The following is a 23,045-nucleotide window of genomic DNA, read 5'->3' as shown; positions in this document are numbered from 1 at the left end:
AACTTTATGGGCACCGAGGGTTGAAATAAAGTATAGTATGTTGAGAAAACTTGCGCCAATAACAGTTGTAGTTAAAATAAGAAATCTAAGCAAAGGCGGCAATTTCTAAACTTTAAATGCATCCCATTCCTTCTTATTTATGGTTCCGATTAGGTCCACTGCTATTGACCTGATCAGAACCACAAATAAGATTGAAAGGCAGATTGAGTATCATTACTTTCTTAGCAATATGTATATAATTGATTGTGTTTTATAGCCTTAGCATGCTTTCAACATATCTAGGAGAAGATCATAGGCTTGTTGTAATATGTCAAACTCGATAATTTTCAAGCTTGCCTCCAGCTTGCTGATTTTGTATTCAAGCTTGTCGTTAAATTCTTTGAGGTCATTATAGATGCAACTCCCCAAAAATGGATCCTAAGATGTCACATGGTGCTCAAGACTACGAGTAACCTTAAGTTAACCCTGTCTGCCTTCTACTGAGTCTGAATCTCATAATGAAGAAATATAAATATAACATCAAAACTAAAATGCGGAAATCTGTCTGAGCTAAATGAAAATATCTGAATATAATCTCTAAAAAATACTAGAATCAAGAGTCTGATCAATCAATGCTGAAAATCTGAATCATAATCTAGCAGTCTGACAAGCCTCTACTACTAATGTTAGAGAGTCACTGGGACAAACCCCCAGCTGACTCGAACTATCTAAAAAACCTAAATCATCTATACTAATAAGCTAAAAAACTAAAAGTCTAAGTTCCTGAACTATGAAGACTCACCAACTGTCGGGATGTAGACGGAGATGCTCGAAATCACTCATGTTGCTGAAACTGAGCACCTGAAACTATATTATGAGACAATGTAGCACATAGACATATATATGGATCAGTACTTTGCAAATGTACTGAGTATATGGGGGTGAATGCATAAGTAAAATAATATCTTAACGTCATCACAATTTATAAAATAATGCATGCTAAATGTAAATGACTCATATAAATTGGAATATCTAAAAACTATAAATCATAATCAAGAATATCAAAACATATTGCATAAATCCAGTGAGTCATAACATTTAGTTTTTAATAGTTGTACTGGTATTCTGTCTTTAAATCATATTGTCTAAGTGTAGAAAGAACTCACTTTTATCTCCGAAATCTAAATGATGAAATCTGTAGCTAATGTCTTTCAGTAAAGCGATATCTAGTAAAGTTGTGAGACTTTACACTTAGTTTTCTAAAAGCTTTTCTTTACTATTAGGGAATTCCTTTAAAAACTGTTCTGCAAACTGTAGGGAGGTTCTTCTATCCAACATAAACCATGTAAGCCATCATGGAGTCCAACGTCTAGTTCCCTTATGGAAAAATCTCACGTTGGGGAGAGGTGTCATACTCTTGCCAAGGAGTATAACCTAATCTAAGTGATCACATCTGTATCTGTCATCCATAAAATAGGGATATCTGATAATTTGAACCTATGTTAGCTCGTAGTTCTGGACATGAGAACATACCCAACTCGGTGCTAAATACTACTCCCTTTAATTTGTATGCTCATTCTATTGGAAATCCGCTTTAAAATCTAGTATAACGGTTCATTACGAAAACCAACTGTATATTTATTAAGCTAAACTGTAGTCTGAAATTAAAAAGTGGATCATATCTAAGATGAGATCAAAAGATCAAATCTTTATCGAAAATCTAAAAATAGTCTAGTCATAGGGTGCTCATAGCATAATCAATCTTGAAATAGTAGTATTCAACTAGGGCTTCGTACCCATGCATCAAATTTATATCAAAATGTAATAATATTCATGCTTGATAATGAAGGTATTGATAATTCAACTCAAAATCTGGAAATTTCTGCAATACACATGAAAATATGAAAGTAAATATGAAATTCATCATATAACTCACTCCAAAGCTCGAAATCCTTCAATTAGCAATATTGGGTATGAACCCTAATTTGAAATTTATGGATAATCATACAACATCATGTAAATTTGTAATTAAATTAGCTTTGGGTACAAGGATGAAAGGATTATCCTTGTTTATAAACCCCACATACCTTAATTGATGCAACTAATAAGAAAGCTTGAACTTGAATCCCTATTTGTGCTCTTGAAGATGAATTCTTAAAACTCTTGAATTGGGAATCCTTAATTTTAAGCTATCTTGGAAAAAGAATAGAGGAAATTTGATTTCTTGGAGGTTAAGTTTTGAGGTTCTAGGGTTTTCTTAAGAGAGAATTGATGAAAAGTAAGCATAGAATGATTAGAATAGGTTTAATTCTGTGTTATTCACGACTTGGGGGCTTGGGAATTGACTAAATTGCCCTTTCAAAATCAGCTTCAAAAAACTGGAATCCAATTTTGTACACCACCTGACACGCCACTATTGCGGTGGCTTACTGGAAAAAGGACGATCGCAATTTTAGCCCTTGGCACGACGCGGTACAATCGCGTTGGGCTACTGTAAAAGGGACGAGTCCTATTTTAGACATCGCCACGATGCGCTGAAATCGCATCACCTCACTGGAAAAAGGACGAGTGAGAACTAGACTTTCATCGCGATGCAATGTAATTGCGGTGCTCCACTGGATTTTGACAATTGTGCAATCGACCTCCACCGCGATGCAGTGCCTGTCAAAATGCCATACTTTTTTGCTAAAAATGCCATAACTTCTTAACCGAGTATCGGATAAAGGCAAAATTGATATCGTTGGAAAACTGAGCCAATTATCTACACATTGGTGGTCTAGAACATGAAAATTCTACATGTATCAAGAGTAAATCATTTTCAAATCTAACCCTTGACATTTTTGGAGCTAAACTAAGCTAGGAAAAAGTACGGGGTATTACAATATCTCCCCCTTGGGAACGTTCATCCTCGAATGTGGCAAGTTAAACTGGAAATACTAAGGAATTGAGGCTATATGCTGACATACACAACTGAACAAATTGCATGACTGAATCTAACATGCTGAGCTATTGACCTAATCTATGAGTGCATGAATTTTCATAAAGATAACTATATGGTTGAATCTGAGACTAGAAAAAGAATTGAATTAAGGAAGATTATAACCTGCAGCTGAATCTGAGTTTGTGGGGAAAAGGTGAGGATACTTGGTACGTATGTCTGCTTTTGCTTCCCAAGTAGAACCCTGAACAGACTAATTTCTCCATAAAACTTTGACCAAGGGAACTTCTTTGTTACTTAGTCTACAAATTTGATGATCAAGAATCTCTACTGGAACTTCTTCGTATGATAGTCTATTTTGAATATCTGTACTTTCTAAAGGGACTATAATGGCTGAATCATCCATGAACTTCTTTAATAAGGACACATGGAACACTGGATGAACTGACGACAAGTTTGCGGGAAGCTCACGCTCATACGCTACCTCCCCAACACGACTCAAAATCTTATAGGGGCCTACATATCGGGGACTAAGCTTCCTTTTTTTTCCAAATCTCTTCACCCCTTCATGGGTGAAACTTTTAAGTACACAAGATCATCTACTTCATAAGATTTTTGAAGACTCTAGGCTACTCTCAATCTCTCTCGAATTAACTGAACTTTCTCCATAGCTTCAAATACCGTATCTGGCCCAATCATAATGGCCTCACCCACTTTGAACCAACCGACTGATAATCTATATCTCTGCCCATAAATAGCCTCAAACAAGGCTATCTCAATATTAGAATGGTAATTATTATTATAGGCAAACTCAATCAATGGCAAGTGATCATCTCAACTACCTTTAAAGTCAAGAACACATGCCCTTAACATATCTTCTAAAGTCTGAATGGTCCTCTTTCCCAGACTATCTGTCTGCAGATGAAAAGCTGAACTAAGATGAACTTGGGTACCAAGACCCTTCTGAAAAGTTTTACAAAACTGAGAGGTAAACTGAGTACCCCTATCTAAGATAATGGACAAAGGAACTCCATACAATCTAACCGATTCTCTGATATACCGCTTGGCATAATCTTTAGATGTGTAGGATGTGTAAACTGGCAAAAATGCATTGACTTAGTCAATCTGTCTACTATAACCCAAATCAAATTATGCTGACAACGCGAATGGGGTAATCTAGTCACAAAGTCTATATTCACCTCTTTCCACTTCCAAGTGGGAATACCAAACTCTTGCAACGTACCACCAGGTCTTTGGTGCTATACCTTAAATTATTGACAAGTTGCACATTTGGCTATAAATTCTGCTATATATTTTTTCATACCACTCCACCAATAGACTTACCGCAAGTCACGATACATCTTTGTGGCTCCTGGATGAATGAAATAACGTGCACCAAGAGCTTCTGCCATAATCTGTTGCCTTAAATCATACACATGGTACACATAATCTACTCTGCTATCTTAACATACCATCTCCCCCTTGGGAGAAAATTTCTACCTTTTAGTCTTTAACTGAACCCTTCAGCTTGACCAAACTAGGATCCTTATCCTGCTTCTCTTTCACTTCAGAAACTAAAGAAGATTCCAAACTACTGTGGACCCAAACATTCCCTTCAGCTGAGTCAACCAATCTCACGCCCAATCTAGCTAACTGATGAACTTCTCGAAATAGCTCTCTCTTATCATTCTCCACATGAGCAACACTGCCCATAGACAATCTACAAAGGGCGTCAGCCACTACATTAGCCTTGCCCGGATGATATAGCACACTCATGTCATAATCCTTCAACAATTCTAACCACCTTCTCTAATGAAGATTTAACTCTCTCTGAGTAAATACATACTGCAAACTTTTATGGTCTGTAAACACATTAATATGCACCCCATAAAGATAATGCCTCCAGATTTTCGATGCAAATACAACAGTAGCTAACTCAAGATCATGGGTATGGTAGTTATTTTCATGAGGCTTAAGTTGTATAGAGGAATAGTCTATAACCATACATCACTACATCAAAATACAACACAGACCAATTCTAGAAGCATCACAATAAACAACGAACCCATATGTACCATCAGGTAATGCTAAAACTAGGGATGAAGTGAGTCGAGTCTTAAACTCCTGAAAACTCTCCTCATGGGAATCTAACCACTGAAACTTAACTTTTTTGGGTAAATCTAGATATAGTGGACGCAATAGATGAACAAATCTCAACAAAATGTCTATAATAGCTATCTAAACGCAAAAAACTTCTAATGCCTGATGGAGAAATAGGTCTAGGCCAATTCCTTACTACTTCTGTCTTTTGGGTATCAACCCTAATACCATCACTGGAAATACTATGACCGAGGAAAGATACTGATCTTAGCAAAAATTCACATTTGCTGAACTTAGCAAACAACTGGTGATCTCTAAGGGTTCACAACATAATTCTAAGGTGGTCTGCATGATCATCCTTACTAAGAGAATAGACAAGAATATCATCTATAAAGACTATGACAAACATGTCCAAATACTGTTTCAACACTCTGTTCATCAAGTCCATGAATACTACGGGGGAATTAGTATGACCAAATGACATAACTAGAAACTCAAAATGACCATAATAGGTTCTAAAAGTTGTCTTTGGATGTCATATTCCCTTACTCTAATTTGATGATAGTCGGATCTAAGGTCTATCTTGGAGAAATAACTTACACCTTGGAGCTGTTTGAATAAGTCATCAATCCTAGAAAGAGGATATTTGTTTTTCACTGTGACTTTATTCAGCTGACAATAGTCAATGCACATTCACAAAGAACTATCTTTCTTTCGCATGAACAGGACGGGAGCGCCCCATGGAGAAACACTGGGACTTATGAAACCTTTATCTAAAAAGTCCTTAAGCTGCTTTTTTAACTCTTTAAACTCAGTTGGAGCTATATGATATGGAGGAATAGAGATAGTATAAGTATCTGGAAAAAGGTCAATACTGAATACTATTTCCCTATTGGGAGGTACCCCTGGCAATCTTTGAGAAAAACATCAGGGAACTCATTGACTACACTGACTAACTGACTGAACTTTGGGATCTCAGACTTAGTGTCTTTGACTCAAACTAGATGATACATACACCCCTATGAGATCAACCTTCTAGCTTTAAGATAGGATATGAAATGACTCTTAGGAGACACTGAATTTCCTTCCCACTCAAAGACTGGCTCATCTGGAAATTGAAATTGCACCACTCGAGTGCGACAATCTATGGGTACATAACAAGAATGGAGCTAATCCATACCAAGAATAAGGTCAAAGTTGACCATATCTAACTCTATTAAATTTGCTAACATGATTTAATAAAGGACAATGATAGAACATTTCTATAGATCTGTTTGGCAACAACTGACTCACCCACTAGGTTATAAACTAAGAAGGGCTCAAGGATCTTTTCAGGACCTATTTCAAAATTCACTGTAACTAATGGGGTCAATAAAATAAATTTAACCCGGGGTTTAACAACACATAAACATCAAGATGAAAGACACGAAGCATACCAGTAACAACATCTGGTGAATCCTCTTGCTCCTTACCGGATGGTAAAGCATAAAACTGATTTTGGCGCTGATACTGGATGATGCACCCTATAAAGGGACTGAGGGAACCTAGAAGAGCTAGTGCGCTAGTAGACTGAGTATGGGGATGAATATCCCTGTTTTCCTGCTTAGCATGCGGATGCTCTTTGATTCCGTGTCCCAACTTACCATAACTATAATACCTTTTTTCCCCAAAAAGCACTCACCAGGATAATTCTTACCATACTTAGCACGTGGAGGATAATTGGTCTTTCCACTCACATTATTCTAAGATCTAGACACAAAAGTCTTACCCTTGCCTAGCTCTGGAGCGGGAGTACTAGTTGAAGATAGCCCTAGCATAGCTGAGCAATTCTAAAACTGTAAATTATTTCCCCCTTTATAATTTGTCTTTCCATACTCAAACTTCCCTATTCTATCCTTCTTATTTCCCCTCTCTCTTCCCTTTAACTTTTTTAGCTCAATCTGTTGCGCATGAATTATCAACCTAACAAGATCTATCTCCCCAATAAACATGGCAGTCCTACACTCCTTGACTATTAAACCAGATACTTCAGTAACAAACTTACTCATACTTGCCCCAGTGTCAGCCATCATATCAGGGGGATTAATAACACTCAACTTATATGTCAATCTAGTGCAAGGCGGTCATCGTCACTATATTTACCCAACTTTTGGAGTCAGGGTTGAATCCATAGAGAACAATGTGAGTGGCGATTAAACTAATTAAAAACTATAGCTATAAGTTGAATTCAAACAAATGTTACAAAAAGATAAAATGGGGATTTTGGAGATTAGCCAATAATTGTTGGTCACTTTAGTTTTAGTGTTTGTAATCATGAGTTTATGGAAAACCAGAATTATGTTCACTATGGGCTTTGGTACTTGACAAATGCTAATAGTGATTCAAGATTCTCACGATAGGTAGGAAAAATAGATTGTCTTTATCGAAGTTATGCCTAAATATCTCTCGTCCTACTTAACCGTTTAATTACCTAATCCTCTCAGACATAGGGAATTTATATTCACTGACCAGACTTTACCTCAGGTTGATTAACCTTGTTACAGCATCAATTATTAAACGAAAGGTTGGTAGCTTCCAAGTCCTTATCAATAATTCACTTCCTACTATAGTTGATTTCTTATCTCAAGCAAATCAAAGCAGGTGCTATTTATCGTTTGCAACCAATAGACAATAATTAAAACCTCAGAATTATCAAGGAGTCATATTATCTTTAGAATCTTGAACACTTAGCAACCTACCAAGACCTAACCCATAGATCCCAAAATTCGAGTTAAAGGGGTTTAGCCACTCATAATATAATAATTGATACAACAAGTTGAATTCATAATTTGAAAGATAAACTTACAGCAAGATGAATAGCAACAAATGTTTCTCAGATTAGATCAAAGTAGAAATCCCAAAATATTGATGATAATCTCTTCAAAGTTAATTGTTTTGTTCAAGCCAAGAAAAGCAAAATGAATAGCAATGAGTGTTTCTCAGATTAGATCAAAGTAGAAATCCCAAAATATTGATGATAATCTCTTCAAAGTTAATGGCTTTGTTCAAGCCAAGAAAAGCAAAATGAATAGCAATGAGTGTTTCTCAGATTAGATCAAAGTAGGAATCCCAAAATATTGATGATAATCTCTTCAAAGTTAATTGTTTTGTTTAAGCCAAGAAACCAGAGAGAAAATAACAAAATACGTGTGTTACAAAATAGGTTCAGAATCCTTTAGAAAACCCTAAACAATACTTTTTATAGTTCATCCTAAATAAGGAAACAAAATCACATAGTTTAATAATTCCTTGAATTAGGCAACGACAATCGTGACACCTTATTAGGAATCTGACGACTTATCACAAATGTCGTCAGCTCCCTCTTCAGTTTTAGCACTTCCTGCTTAAGGCTGACGATGAATCTTGATGACTTATCAGAAATGTGACAACATATCAGACAATGTCATCACTTCTCTACCTCAGCTCACATGTTCTGCCTAAGGCTAACGGCGACTCTGATGACTTATCAACTCTTTAACAACTTATCAGGAAATATCATCACAACTTTTAGCTGAGGTCCATTCTCTATCAAAGGCTGACAGTATATCTGATAACTTATCACAGGGATGACAATTTATCAAGAATGTCGTCACGAACTCCAGCCGAAAACCAATCTCTGTCTAAGGCGATGATGAAGCTGATAACTTATCAGAGTGCTGACGACTTATTAGGAAAGTCGTCACCACACTTCTCTTCTATTTGCTTCAGATTTCAACTCTTTTTCTTTCATCCTTGTTGGTTCTCTTGCATTTTGCCTTCTACTGCAAAATCAAAGATAAAACAATCAAAAACAATAAAAGTTGCTTAAGACCTTGCAATTATTCTCAGTTAAAAGCCTCAAATGTGTTAGCGTCTGCTCACACATTAACACCCTCAACTTAAAACAATTGGTTGTCCTCAAGTAACTCAAACATAACCAAGAGGATACAAAGTACATTTGGCTGTCAATCATCCATATTATCTCAAAACATACTCACCATCTTCAAGGTCATCCAATTCAAGACAACTGTGTATATTATTGAAGAAAATAATGCAACACATAGGAATCAAGATACAGCATTGATTCAGCTATAACAATCATGCATAGACAAGTATTACACTATCCGAACAAGTTAGCAACTAGCAATATATCTGGTGGGCCCTCACAGCAAAGAAAACCCCTTTTCTGATATCAGTAATCATATATGTAACTATGGGGATGATAAAAAAAACACTCACTCTCAAAATAAAGTTCCAATCAATATATGCCGAATACCATAGGCTTGCCCTTATTTTTATTACCAAGATCTTCAGATTGGTCAGCTAAGATCACTATAGGTCTTTTCTTTGGCTTGTAATGCAGGCTAGGGACTGGTATGATATTTGATGATATTTAAAGTGACTAAGCCTCCATGACACTACACTAGCTTTTAAGGGTTTCACTCATTAACTTTTTTCTATTCTTCTCTTTTCTTGATCACACTTATTTAGGATGGGTGCGGTCCTTTCCACAATCACTTATTCTTTTTCACAACTTTTTTTTCTTTCTCTTTTCCACCGCACCCTGCTTTTTATTTTTTTTTTATTCTACCTTTCTTCATACTCATTCTGTATCACACACCCCTATGATAGTCACCCTCAACTTAGGCCATTTTCCTAAGTCAAGGTGCACAGTGTCCAAGGAGGACTAGGGCCAAAACAGGTTCATTATGATATAAATGGGAAGGTGATAGGTCTAATAAAAAGAATAGGCATTCAGGCTCAAAATCAGGATCAAGGGATATTATTTACACATGGAAGGTCATTTAGGCTAAAAGTGGACTAATATCAACAACGACCTACGATCATTTCCTAACCGCTATCCTACAACGAAGGTAAGACCAATCGAGCAAGTTCTGGATTTAATACACAACTGGAACTAGGTAGTATCTCACACACACATAGCATAAAGGTACATCACAAGCTACTACCCATTCGGTTCATGCAATTGTTTAGCAATGGTTATCATGTCACTAGTACTAATGTCATAACAAGATGCACAGTGGTCACACATAAATGTATATCACACATTTATAAAATAGACCATTAGAGAGGTATTCAAAAGTCAACAAAAATATGTTAACTGCCTAAGGTATTTGTATTTCTCCTAGTAAACTACAATATTTTATAACAAATCACAATACGCCTAAACATGCCATCTCTACGAGGAACAAGACTCCGAAGAAAATAGGCACAACAACAAAAACCCCAAGAGGACATCCACACCCATAAGTAGCCCCACCCTCAACTTGAAATCATGAAATGTCCCCAATGCGTCAAACTAAAATAAGAAAGTTCGAAGCATACCTGTGGCACCATGGGTGCAAAGATCTGATGTCAATCATAAATATAAACACAAATAAAAAAATACCTTAGGTTACCTCCCAAGTAGCGCCTGATTTAATATCGCGGTACGAATCAACTCAGCTTTTTCCTCTACCTTGAGGATATGAATTTCACCCTCAACTTAGAGTCCATCTTCTTGCCTCGATCATAGTGGGTGGTACAAAAATTAAGAAGTCGAGTAATGGATTGAGCGTGGTAAACCACTCAGCATTAAAGTGAGGTGTGTTTTTATGTTGCTTGTCTAATGTAAAATCAAGAATATAGGATTCTTGTTCCTCATCTTCACACTCTTCTACTATTTTAAATAATTCCACAGACAAGATATCATCTAAACATAATGTAGAAAAGTGCTTTGAATGAGGCTCAATCAATCCTACTTCAAAATTTATACTATCTACTACACACTCACTTTTATTCACCTTCTCAATGTCAGTCTCAAAATTAAGATGACAATCGAGTGGTTGTGATTCTTGAGTTTTCTCCTCAAATTGGCTAATGTCCTCCTCATATTCTTCTTTGTTTAGCCATTGTAAACATAGTGGGAGCGGTAACTCCTTTAGCACTGCCTATAGTTGTTCTTGATTCTATAAAATTCATTTATCAATTTGTTCGCCATTGTAAACATATCTTCAGTATGATCACTTTGACCACAAACCAAACACCAAGTTACAATAAGTAGGACAGTATCCACATCATATTGTAAAGGTCCCTTCCATGCACTTCCAGGTAAATCTGGACAGCAAACCTCAAAATATGGTCCCCCACAATAATAACAAGAATCGTCACAAGAATCGTCATCACTCAAAAAACCATCTATCTAGGCCGTTATCTCAAGAAAGGTGTGAGAAAAATAAAAATAAAAGAAAAAAAATAAACTAAACAAATATTTACAAGTTTGAATTCAAGCAAGTAAACTAAAATTCTAAACCAACTCAATATGCCAAATTGTTCCCCAGCAACGGCATCATTTTTGATAACGCTTAACTTACATGTCAATCTAGTGCAAGGCGGTCGTCGTCAATATATTTACCCAACTTTTGGAGTCGGGGTCGAATCCACAAGGAACAATGTGAGTGCCGATTAAACTAATTTGAAACTATAGCTACAAGTTGAATTCAAACAGATGATACGAAAAGATAAAATGGGGGTTTTGGAGATTAGCTAATAATTGTTGATCACTTTAGTTTCAGTGTTTGAAATCAAGAGTTTATGACAAACCAGAATTATGTTCACTATGGGTTTTGGTACTTGACAGATGCTAATAGTGATTCAAGATTCTCATGATAGTTAAGAACAACAGATTGTCTTTATTAAATTTATGCCTAAATGTCTCTCGGCCTACTTAAGCATTTAATTACCTAATCCTCTCGGATTTGGAGAATTTATATTCACTGACCAGACTTCACCTCAGGTTAATTAACCCTGTTACAACATCAATTATTAAACGGAAGGTTGGTAGCTTCCAAGTCCCTGTCAATAATTCACTTCCTACTATAGTTGATTTCTTATCTCAAGCAAATCAAAGCAGCTGCTATCTATCATTTGCAACCAATAGACAATAATTAAAACCTCAGAATTATCAAGGAGTCCTATTACCTTTAGAATCTTGAACACTTAGCAACTTACCAAGACCTAACCCATAGATCCCATAATAGAGGTTAAAGGGATTTAGCCACTCATAATGTAATAATCGATACAACAAGTTGAATTCATAATTTGAAAGATGAACTTACAATAAGATGAATAGTAACAAATGTTTCTCAGATTAGATCAAATGAGAAATCCCAAAATATTAATGATAATCTCTTCAAAGTTAATTGTTTTGTTCAAGCCAAGAAAACCAAGATGAATAGCAACGAGTGTTTCTCATATTAGATCAAAGTAGAAATTCAAAAATATTAATGATAATCTCTTCAAAGTTAATTGTTTTGTTCAAGCCAAGAAACTAGAGAGAAAATAACAAAATACGTGTGTTACAAAATAGGTTCAGAATCCTTCAGAAAACCCTAAACAACAATTTTTATAGTTCATCCTAAATAAGGAAACAAAATCACAGAGTTTAATAATTCCTCAAATTAGGCGACGACATTTGTGCACCTTATAAGGAGTCTGACGACTTATCACAAATGTCGTCAGCTCCCACTTCAGTTTTAGCACTTCCTGCTTAAGGCTAACGATGAATCCTAATGACTTATCAGAAATGTGACGACATATCATACAATGTCGTCACTTCTCCACCTCAGCTCACATATTCTGCCTAAGGCTGATGGCAACTCTGACAAATTATCAACTCTTTGATGAATTATCAGGAAATGTCATCACAACTTTCAGCTGAGGTCCATTCTCTATCCAAGGCTGACAGTAAATCTGATAACTTATCACAGGGCTGATGACTTATCAGGAATGTCATCACAAACACCAGCCAAAAACTAATCTCTATATAAGGATGACGATGAAGTTGATAACTTATCAGAGTGTTGATGACTTATCAGAAATGTCGTCAGCCAAACTTCTCTTCTATTTGTTTCAAATTTTATGTCACACCCTATACTAGATGAGGTGGACAAAAACTATAGGAACACATACTATATAAACAAACTAGATGAGAAAATGAATCACTAAACAAATGGAATCACTAATAAAAAGCTAAGATATAATACCAACCAATTAGCCAAATTAATACAGATGACATGTGAACCTATGAAATCATATGACTGCTTTACAATGTCTACAAAGCCTCTAATGGAATCCATGACTATAAGACCATCAAAATAAATATAATATAGACTCGGCAAGGCCCCAAATCAATTTGGAGCTCACCAACAGCTGCTGAGTATCCTATGTTCTATTGGGGAGATCTACTCGCTAAAGACTTGTGCCTGCAACATAGGACGTTGGTCCGCCGTGAGGGATATCAGTACGAAGTAATGTACTGAATGTGTAAGGCATGAGATAAGCATAAGTGAAATAAGAAATTAATGAAACTCGGGGTCAATATATATAAACATATAATAAGGATGAACGAACCACCATTACTTACACTTGTGGAAGACTGTACATTACATGTTTTTCTTTACTTTACTCTTTTTTGATTTATAATATTTGTAAGACATGTGATACATATGACCAGCTGATCAGTGGTAAAAGAGGATGACCTATGCTAGGTATTATACCCCTGGGATACGTTCCTCATCAATACATAAATCGGGATTGAATCATGCTGGGCTTTCCTTTCACCCCTGGGATACCACTTGATAATGGGATTGACCCATGCGAGATATTCCTTCCACCCCTTGGATACCACCCATAAATCAATAAATTGGAACGACCCATGCTAGTCTCTTTACATAAGTATATTTACTTTACATCACTTCTTTAATCTTTTAGATTGTTATTTTGGTGGTTCATAACATTATTGAGCTTTAGAGCTATGAACCAATAGAAGAAGGCATGCGATCGATACAAGAACAATGATATAGGAAATAAGGGTAATACTTTGGAACTTATATAACACCATGAGCCTCACTGGGCATAAAACATATTCACTAATAAATTTACCACGAAGGTATGTGACAAGTGAGGAAATGATAACCTATAACAAATAAGCTAATAAGGTGTATAACTAGTAAGCAAGTGACATTACATAGCATATATGGGTTGTGGCAGATTCTAGTGATCTTACCTAGCATATAGTAATTAGGGCAGATTCAAGTGTAGAAATTTAGACATTTCCAATGAGGGTATACGTGCATACCAAGTTGAGATACGTAACTCCTTGACTAAAGAGGTTTGCACTGTATAATAAATACTTATTAGGTAATAACAAATAGAAGGGTATGTGAGAATGGGTAATATTGAATCACGTAGGCAGATTCTAATTAGGAACAAATGTATATCCCACATAAGGACATATAAACTATACACTAAATAGGTAAAGACTCTATAAGGTCACCTTATGCCCAAACACGATGGGAATGAAATTTGAAAAAAGAACATGTGTAGCTAAAAAAAGTATACAATCAATTAATGCAATTATGGATAGATTGTAATCCAACATGTGACACTCTTTAACTTGTATAATCTTGGATCTTATTGACTCATATAAGAGAACATGTGACACTTTGACACACTTTTAAACCATGGGCAGTAAATAAAAGATTGATTAACTATAGTGGGGTTGGTACACTATCACAATGTATATTTTAATATGAAAGATCATCTACGAAGCTCACTTTATTGGTACACGAGTATATGACACCATGCCAAAGAATATGAACTAGAATAACCTTACATACCTCGTTGAGCAACCTGATTATTACAATGAATTAGCCTTCTTTCCTTTAAGGTGTTAATCTACAATATAAGCACATAAAAGAGATAATATTAGCAACTAATCACAATGTACCCCTTATAAAATAATAGCTAAACACTTGACGGCAGTAAGACTATTTAGCCCCTCAAATACTTGGTGTATCACCACACCCTCCTTCTATACTTTAATACAACTCCACTTCATCATTCCATAAGGTTACCCACTGCCTTCAACAACAACACCTATAGACATCACCTAAACAGTCCCAAAATCCTTCAACACAATATAAGATATTGAACTCACGGCATTCGATCACCGTTCTGTGAGTTCTTAACAACGACATATATAAAATCCTCCATCAAGGCCTGTACAAAAGGAGGGGTAAATTGAGGCAGTAACCTTACCTTTATTTCTGAAATTTTCTTTCTTAAAGTGCACTCCATCAAGATGCTAAGTTTCCCTTCAAGTTGAACCAAATACTATTGGGAAATATCTTGGAGATTAAAGAGAAGTGGACTGCCAAGCTTGGAAAACAAGGGCTGCCCTATACTTCAAACAAAACAATAACTTGAGTTCCATAACTTCCCATGGCATGATTAAATATAAACCATAGTTATTTTCACTTACCTTGGCTGGAAATATGGAGGGTTTCTTCAAGAACCCTAAGAGAGAAAAGAGGCAGTTGTTTTAGGCTTGAGAGAAAAGAGAATGGGAACGAATTATAATCTGATTTTTTTGCAAGTAAGAATGAAGAGAAAATGAACTAAATGGACCTTATAAATCCTTCCACTTGACCGCCTCATTTTTGCTCATTTCCAGCTATATATTGGTCAAAACTAGTCCAAGTAGGTGATGCGCGTACTTGGATATCTAAGCTGCTCAAAAAGTCCAATAATATAAGTAGGTGATGCACCTACTAGTCACCTATTAGCTTAATTAAGTCAAGCAAGCACCTCACTTATTTTCTCTTAATTTTTCCAAAATATTGATCCCTCTACTCAACTTAACACTTACCTTTAACTTTAAGCTCAAATACCTATCTCGAGTTTAAATACTTTCATCTATGCTAAGTTAGTTTATGTTTGGGATGTGCGGAGCATTATGGTGTCACACCCCATACTAGATGAGGTGGAAAACAACTATAGGAACACATACTATAAAAACAAACTAGATGAGAAAATGAATCACAAAAAAAATGGAATCATTGATAAAAAGCTAAGATATAATACCAACCAATTAGCCAAATTAATACAGATGACATGTGAACCTATGAATACATATGACTTCTTTACAATGTCTACAAAGTCTCTAATGGAATCCATGACTATAAAACCATCAAAATATATATGGTAAATACTCGACAAGGCCTCAAATCAACTTGGAGCACACCAACAACCGCTGAGTATCCTGTGTTCTATTGGGGAGATTAATCGCTAAAGACCTGTGCCTGCAACATAGGACGTTGGTCCCCCGTGAGGGACGTCAGTATGAAGTAATGTACTGAATATATAAGGCATGAGATAAGCATAAGTGAAATAAGAAATTAATGAAACTCTGGGTCAATATATATAAACATATAGATAAGGATGAACAAACCACCTTTACATACACTTGTGGAAGACTGTACATTACATGCTTTTCTTTACTTTACTCTTCTTTGATTTATAATATTTGTAAGCCATGTGATACATATGACCAGCTGATCAGTGAAAAAAGAGGATAACCCATGCTAGGTATTATACCCCTAGGATACGTTCCTCATCAATACATAAATCGGAATTGACCCATGCTGGGATTTCCTTTCACCCTTGGGATACCACCTGATAATGGGATCAACCTATGCTAGGTGTTCCTTCCACCCCTGGGATACCACCCATAAATCAATAAATTGAGATTGACCCATGCTAGGCTCTTGCCCCTGAGCTACCACTCACACATAAGTATATTTACTTTACATCACTTCTTTAATATTTTAGATTGTTATTTTGGTGGTTCATAACATTATTGAGCTTTAGAGCTATGAACCAACAGAAGAAGGCATACGATCGAGAAAAGAACAATGATATGGGAAAAAAGGGTAAGACTTTGGAACTTATATAACACCATGAGCCTTACTGGGCATAAAACATATTCACTAATAAATAAGCCAAGAAGGTATGTGACAAGTGAGGAGATGATGACCTATAACAAATAAGCTAGTAAGGTGTATAACAAGTAAGCAAGTGACATTACATAGAATATATGGGTTGTGGCAGATTTTAGTGATCTTACCTAGCCTATAACAATTGGGGCAGATTCAAGTGTAGAAATTTAGACGCTTCAAATGGGGGAATACGTGCATACCAAGTTGAGATACGTAACTCCTCGACTAAAGAGGTTTGGACTGTACAATAAATACTTATTAGGTAATAATAAATAGAAGGGTACGTGAGAATGGGTACTATTGAATCACGTGGGCATATTCTAATTAGGAACAAATGTATATCCCACATAAGGACATATAACTATACACTAAATAGGTTAAGACTCGATAAGGTCACCTTATGCCCAAACACGATGGGAATGATATTTGAAAAAAGAACATGTGTATCCAAAAGAAGTATACAATCAATTAAAGTAATTTTGGACAGATTATAATCCAACATGTGACACTCTTTAACTTGTATAATCTTGGATTTTATTGACTCATATAAGAGAAATATGTGACACTTTGACATACTTTTAGACCATGGGCAGTAAATAAAAGGTCGATTAACTATAGTGGGGTTGGTACACCATCACAATGTATATTTTAACATGAAAGATCATCTACGAAGCTCACTTTATTGGTACACGAGTATATGACACCATGCCAAAGAATATGAACTAGAATAACCTTACATACCTCGTTGTGCAACCTGATTATTACAATGAATTAGCCTTCTTTCCTTTAAGGTGTTAATCTATAATATAAGCACATAAAGGAGATAATATTAGCAACTAATCACAATGTAACCCTTGTAAAATAGTAGCTAAACACTTGACGAGCAGTAAGACTATTCAGCCCCTCAAACACTTGGTGTATCACCACACCATCCTTCTATACTTTAATACAACTCCACTTTACCATTCCATAAGGTTACCCACTGCCTCTAATAACAACACCTATAGACATCACCTAAACAGTCCTAAAATCCATCAACACAATATAAGATATTGAACTCACAGCTTCCGATCACCATCCCGTGAGTTCTTAACAATAACGTATGTAAAATCCTCCATTAAGGCCTGTACAAAAAGAGAGGTAAATCGGGGCAGTAACCTTACCTTTATTTCTGAAATTTGCTTTCTTAAAGTCCACTCTATCAAGATGCTATGTTTCCCTTCAAGTTGAACCAAATACTATTGGGAAATATCTTGGAGATTAAACAGAAATGGACTGCCAAGCTTGGAAAAAAAGGGTTGCCTATACTTCAAACAAAACAATAACTTGATTTTCATAACTTCCCATGACATGATTAAATATAAACCATAGTTATTTTCACTTACCTTGGCTGGAAATAAGGAGGGTTTCTTCAAGAACCCTAGAAGAGAAAAGAGGCGGCTATTTTAGGCTTGAGAGAAAAGAGAGAGGGAGCTAATTATAATCTGATTTTTTCGCAAGTAAGAATGAAGAGAAAATGAACTAATGGACCTTATAAATACTTTCACTTGACCGCCTCTTTTTTGCTCATTTCCAGCCATATATTTGTCAAAATTAGTCCAAGTAGGTGATGCACCTACTTGGATATTTAAGCTGCTCAAAAAGTCCAATAGTATAAGTAGGTGATGCCCTTACTAGTCACCTATTAGCTTAATTAAGTCAAGGAAGCACCTCACTTATTGTCTCTTAATTTTTTCAAAATATTTATCCCTCTACTTAACTTAATACTTACCTTTAACTTTAAGCTCAAATACCTATCTCGAGTTTAAATACTTTCATCTATACTAAGTTGGTTTATGCTTGGGATGTACGGAGCATTTCATTATCTCCCCCTTTGGATCATTCATCCTCGAATTAGAGGTATAGCTAATGACTTAACTAACCCTAGAATCCCCCCCCACCCCAAAAAAAAATTCTAGAGTTTCCTTTGTAAATAAGACTACACTAAATCTGTGGGCTAACTAAAATAATGTTTACAAAATGCACATGGCATATCAATAGATATAACACAAGAAATGAGAATATGATAAGTAAAATCCCTCTGCTGACCAAGTAACTTATTGAAAACTATTTTAGTATAGCATGATTTCCCTTATTTTCTGTATAAACAAGTAGAATACATAGAATTATGAAATTTAATATACATGAACACACGACTTGTAAATGACATATCAAATGAACAAATGCTAGTAGAAATTAGGATCATATAGGGGAGAACATGATCTAAGATCCTCTCATTGATGCTTGGAATGAGGAGGGGATTTAGAATTTCTACCATTTTCTATTTCCAAGTAGCTTATTCTATGTCCTAGTTTTTCCACAATACTTCAATGGAGGTAAACCTTTTGTCCCTAACTTCCTACCTTAGAAATTACGAATGGTTGTGGGGACTTGTGTTCATGATAGGTGGGGTCATTTACTATAGTTAAGGAAGCACAATGAAGAATGGATCTCCCACAAATTTCTGTAAAATGGACACATGGAATCATAGGCTTCTTAGTATAACATATTGGGCTCAACTTTCCTTTCATTCCACATTTTATCTCATAGAAGAATCTCTTGAGAGCAATAGTTGTCAACATAAAACTAATATTTTGAGTCGCACCTTAGAATAGGTTATTAGACTAAGCTACCCACCTATGAGTAAGTTTCATACTGGAATTCATTCATATGCCTATCCTGTTCTAGACACCATTCTCATTATATCCTAATATGAGAAAGCTTTATCTAACTACATTAATACTCACATCAATTAGCATAGAGGGGAATATAATATGTAGATAATTCGCATTGAATCTATGACACAACGCAGATCAGCACAAAAGAGCACTTACCATACAAATATACGAACCTAATAAGCTTGTGACATATAGACAATTAAGTTACAGAAATATGGGATTTATGTAAAAGAAAAATATTAAAGCATGTAGCAAATGAGCATATGAACCGTTAAAAATGTGATAAAATGAACTATGAGACTTGTAACATATAGGTAGGTGAATTGAAAGACTTTTAGTATGTGAGCAAGTGAAATAAAATATTGGTCTAGATGAGCACATAATCTAGAAGTCTAGGTTATGATAATTTATCCAATATATAAACAAGTGGGTTACAAGAATGAACATGATAAGAAAGTGAACTATGAAACACAAATCACATTGAGCAAGTGGACTAGAGCATAAATAACTAGACTAACACATGAATAGTTATACAAAGCATGTAGGCTATGGGGAATATAGCATATAGACAAATGGTCTATGAAAGGTATAACATGTAGGCAAGTTATAGGTGATACTTTAACTTATGAGAACTAATTCCAATGCCTATAACACACATTCAAGTTTATCTGTGATGCAACAAAAATACGGACAAGTGATTTGTGGTAAATAATTAGCATAATTACATATATGGCAAATTCACATGAACATATATAGCAATAAATGAGGATTCAATGAAGTACATAACATCTACATGCAAGTATTCCATGACATATGCTATAAGTGAGAAAATAATCCACAAAAGACATACGACCTATAAACAGACAAGCTATAGAACTTGTAGCATGTATAATTACATAACAAACCAGATTCTTTGGAAGCTAGGAGACATCTTATGGGGTCACTCTACCCTATTAATTTCGAGCATACTACCGCTAGTGCTAAATCACTGGTGGGATAGTTCTACTCGTGTTTGTTACTCAACTAAAAACACCTGCAATTAGTTTCCCTATATTATCTTATAAGCCCCTATGAATTCTCCTTATCAGTGTTTCGAGGCTATAATAGAAAAGAAATCCTTAACAATTTATTTAGGAAGTCAAGATCAACTTTATCTTTTCTACTGACCTGGGATATCATTACAATGAATGTTTGGTACCATATAAAAGTTCAAATAAACAAATTACAAATAAAAATTAAAGGCACTATAACACATAAACTCTTATTTACAGCAACTCACACATAAATGTCAAGTACATGCAAAATTATATTATGATTCTAAAATATCTGAAGGTTAGTCACTCCTGGCTTAACTAGATAGGTCTATCCATGCTAACTAATTTTTCATAACAAGGTAGCCTTGACATACAAAGAATATGAACTAGAATAACCTTACATACCTCGTTGTGCAACCTGATTATTACAATGAATTAGCCTTCATTCCTTTAAGATGTTAATCTATAATATAAGCACATAAAGGAGATAATATTAGCAACTAATCACAATGTAACCCTTGTAAAATAGTAGCTAAACACTTGACGGGCAGTAAGACTATTCAGCCCCTCAAACACTTGGTGTATCACCACACCCTCCTTTTATACTTTAATACAACTCCACTTCACCATTTCATAAGGTTACCCACTACCTCCAACAACAACACCTATAGACATCACCTAAACAGTCCTAAAATCCTTCAACACAATATAATATATTGAACTCACGGCTTTCGATCACCGTCCTGTGAGTTCTTAACAACAACATATATAAAATCCTCTGTCAAGGCCTATACAAAAGGAGGGGTAAATTAGGGCAGTAACCTTACCTTTATTTCTGAAATATGCTTTCTTAAAGTTCACTCCATCAAGACGCTAAGTCCCCTTCAAGTTGAACCAAATACTATTGGAAAATATCTTGGAGATTAAACAGAAATGGACTGCCAAGCTTGGAAAAAAAAGGGCTGCCCTATACTTCAAACAAAATAATAACTTGATTTCCATAACTTTCCATGACATGATTAAATATAAACCATAGTTATTTTCACTTACCATGGATGGAAATAAGAAGGGTTTCTTCAAGGACCCTAGGAGAGAAAAGAGGCGGTTGTTTTAGGCTTGAGAGAAAAGAGAGAGGGAGCTAATTATAATCTGATTTTTTGCAAGTAAGAATGAAGAGAAAATGAGCTAAATGGACCTTATAAATCCTTCCACTTGACCGCCTCTTTTTTGCTCATTTCCAGACACATGTAGGTGATGCATCTACTAGTCACCTATTAGCTTAATTAAGTCAAGCAAGCACCTCACTTATTTTCTCTTAATTTTTCCAAAATATTGATCCCTCTACTTAAATTAACACTTACCTTTAACTTTAAGCTCAAATACCTATCTCGAGTTTAAATACTTTCATCTATGCTAAGTTGGTCTATGTTTGGGATGTACGGAGCGTTACATTTCAACTCTTTTGCTTTCATCCTTGTAGGTTATCTTGCATATTGGCTTCTAATGCAAAATCAAAGATAAAATAATTAAAAATGATAAAAGTTAATTAAGACCTTGCAATTATTCCCAGTTAAAAGCCTCAAATGTTTAAGCATCTGCTCACACATCAAGAATACTTAGACAACTGATTGAACTTAAGGCAGTACTCTGTCACTGTCATCAAGCCCTGCCTCAGGTTCACAAACTCTTCTACTTTATCTTTTCTTATTTCACGCGAAAAGAACCTGTCTAAAACCGTATCCTGAAACACCTGCCAACTCACAAGAGATGCATTCTCACCTATACCATTCTTCTATATAGCCACCAATCATACGCTATATCCTTTAATATATAGGATGCTAACTCTACACTCTTCTTCTCAAAAGCATGCATAATCTAGGTGATCTTTTTCACCCCATATAAATAAAGTTATGTGTCTTCACCTGCTTTTGACCCAAAGAACTCTAGTGGATTCATTCTCATGAAGTCTCTAATTCTGGTTGCTGCTAAATCCCTATTTTGCTAAAGTGGGACTGTCAACTGATGGTTTCCCTAAACATTAGCAGTCACAGCTTGGGCCAACTCCTGAAAGGCAACCCAAAATTCAGCACGGGATACATTCTCATTCAGAGGGTCGGCAAGCTGGGGTGGCTGGTTATCATTTCTGTGGGCGTTAGCTTAACGAGGAGTCATATTCAAGTGTCACATAAGAGCACGAGTTAAAAGCAGAAAGAGATACTGTAAGCACGATAGATTATGAAAGAAAGAGATGATTTCCTAAAATATCTCACAGCCTCTTGCTTATAAATGTGGCGCGCTTCACACCCATGATCAAAACTCTACGTAATGCGGCTTGTATGACTTCGTAGGACTCTTATAACCTTAGGATCTTATATAAAGTTTGTAATGCCTCAAAAATAGGTCCTGAGATGTCACACGG

Source organism: Capsicum annuum, chromosome 1 (assembly GCF_002878395.1).
Source record: "Capsicum annuum cultivar UCD-10X-F1 chromosome 1, UCD10Xv1.1, whole genome shotgun sequence".
Classification (NCBI taxonomy): domain Eukaryota; kingdom Viridiplantae; phylum Streptophyta; class Magnoliopsida; order Solanales; family Solanaceae; genus Capsicum; species Capsicum annuum.
The sequence above is the reverse complement of the archived record's forward strand: the minus strand, read 5'-3'. Positions refer to the sequence as shown.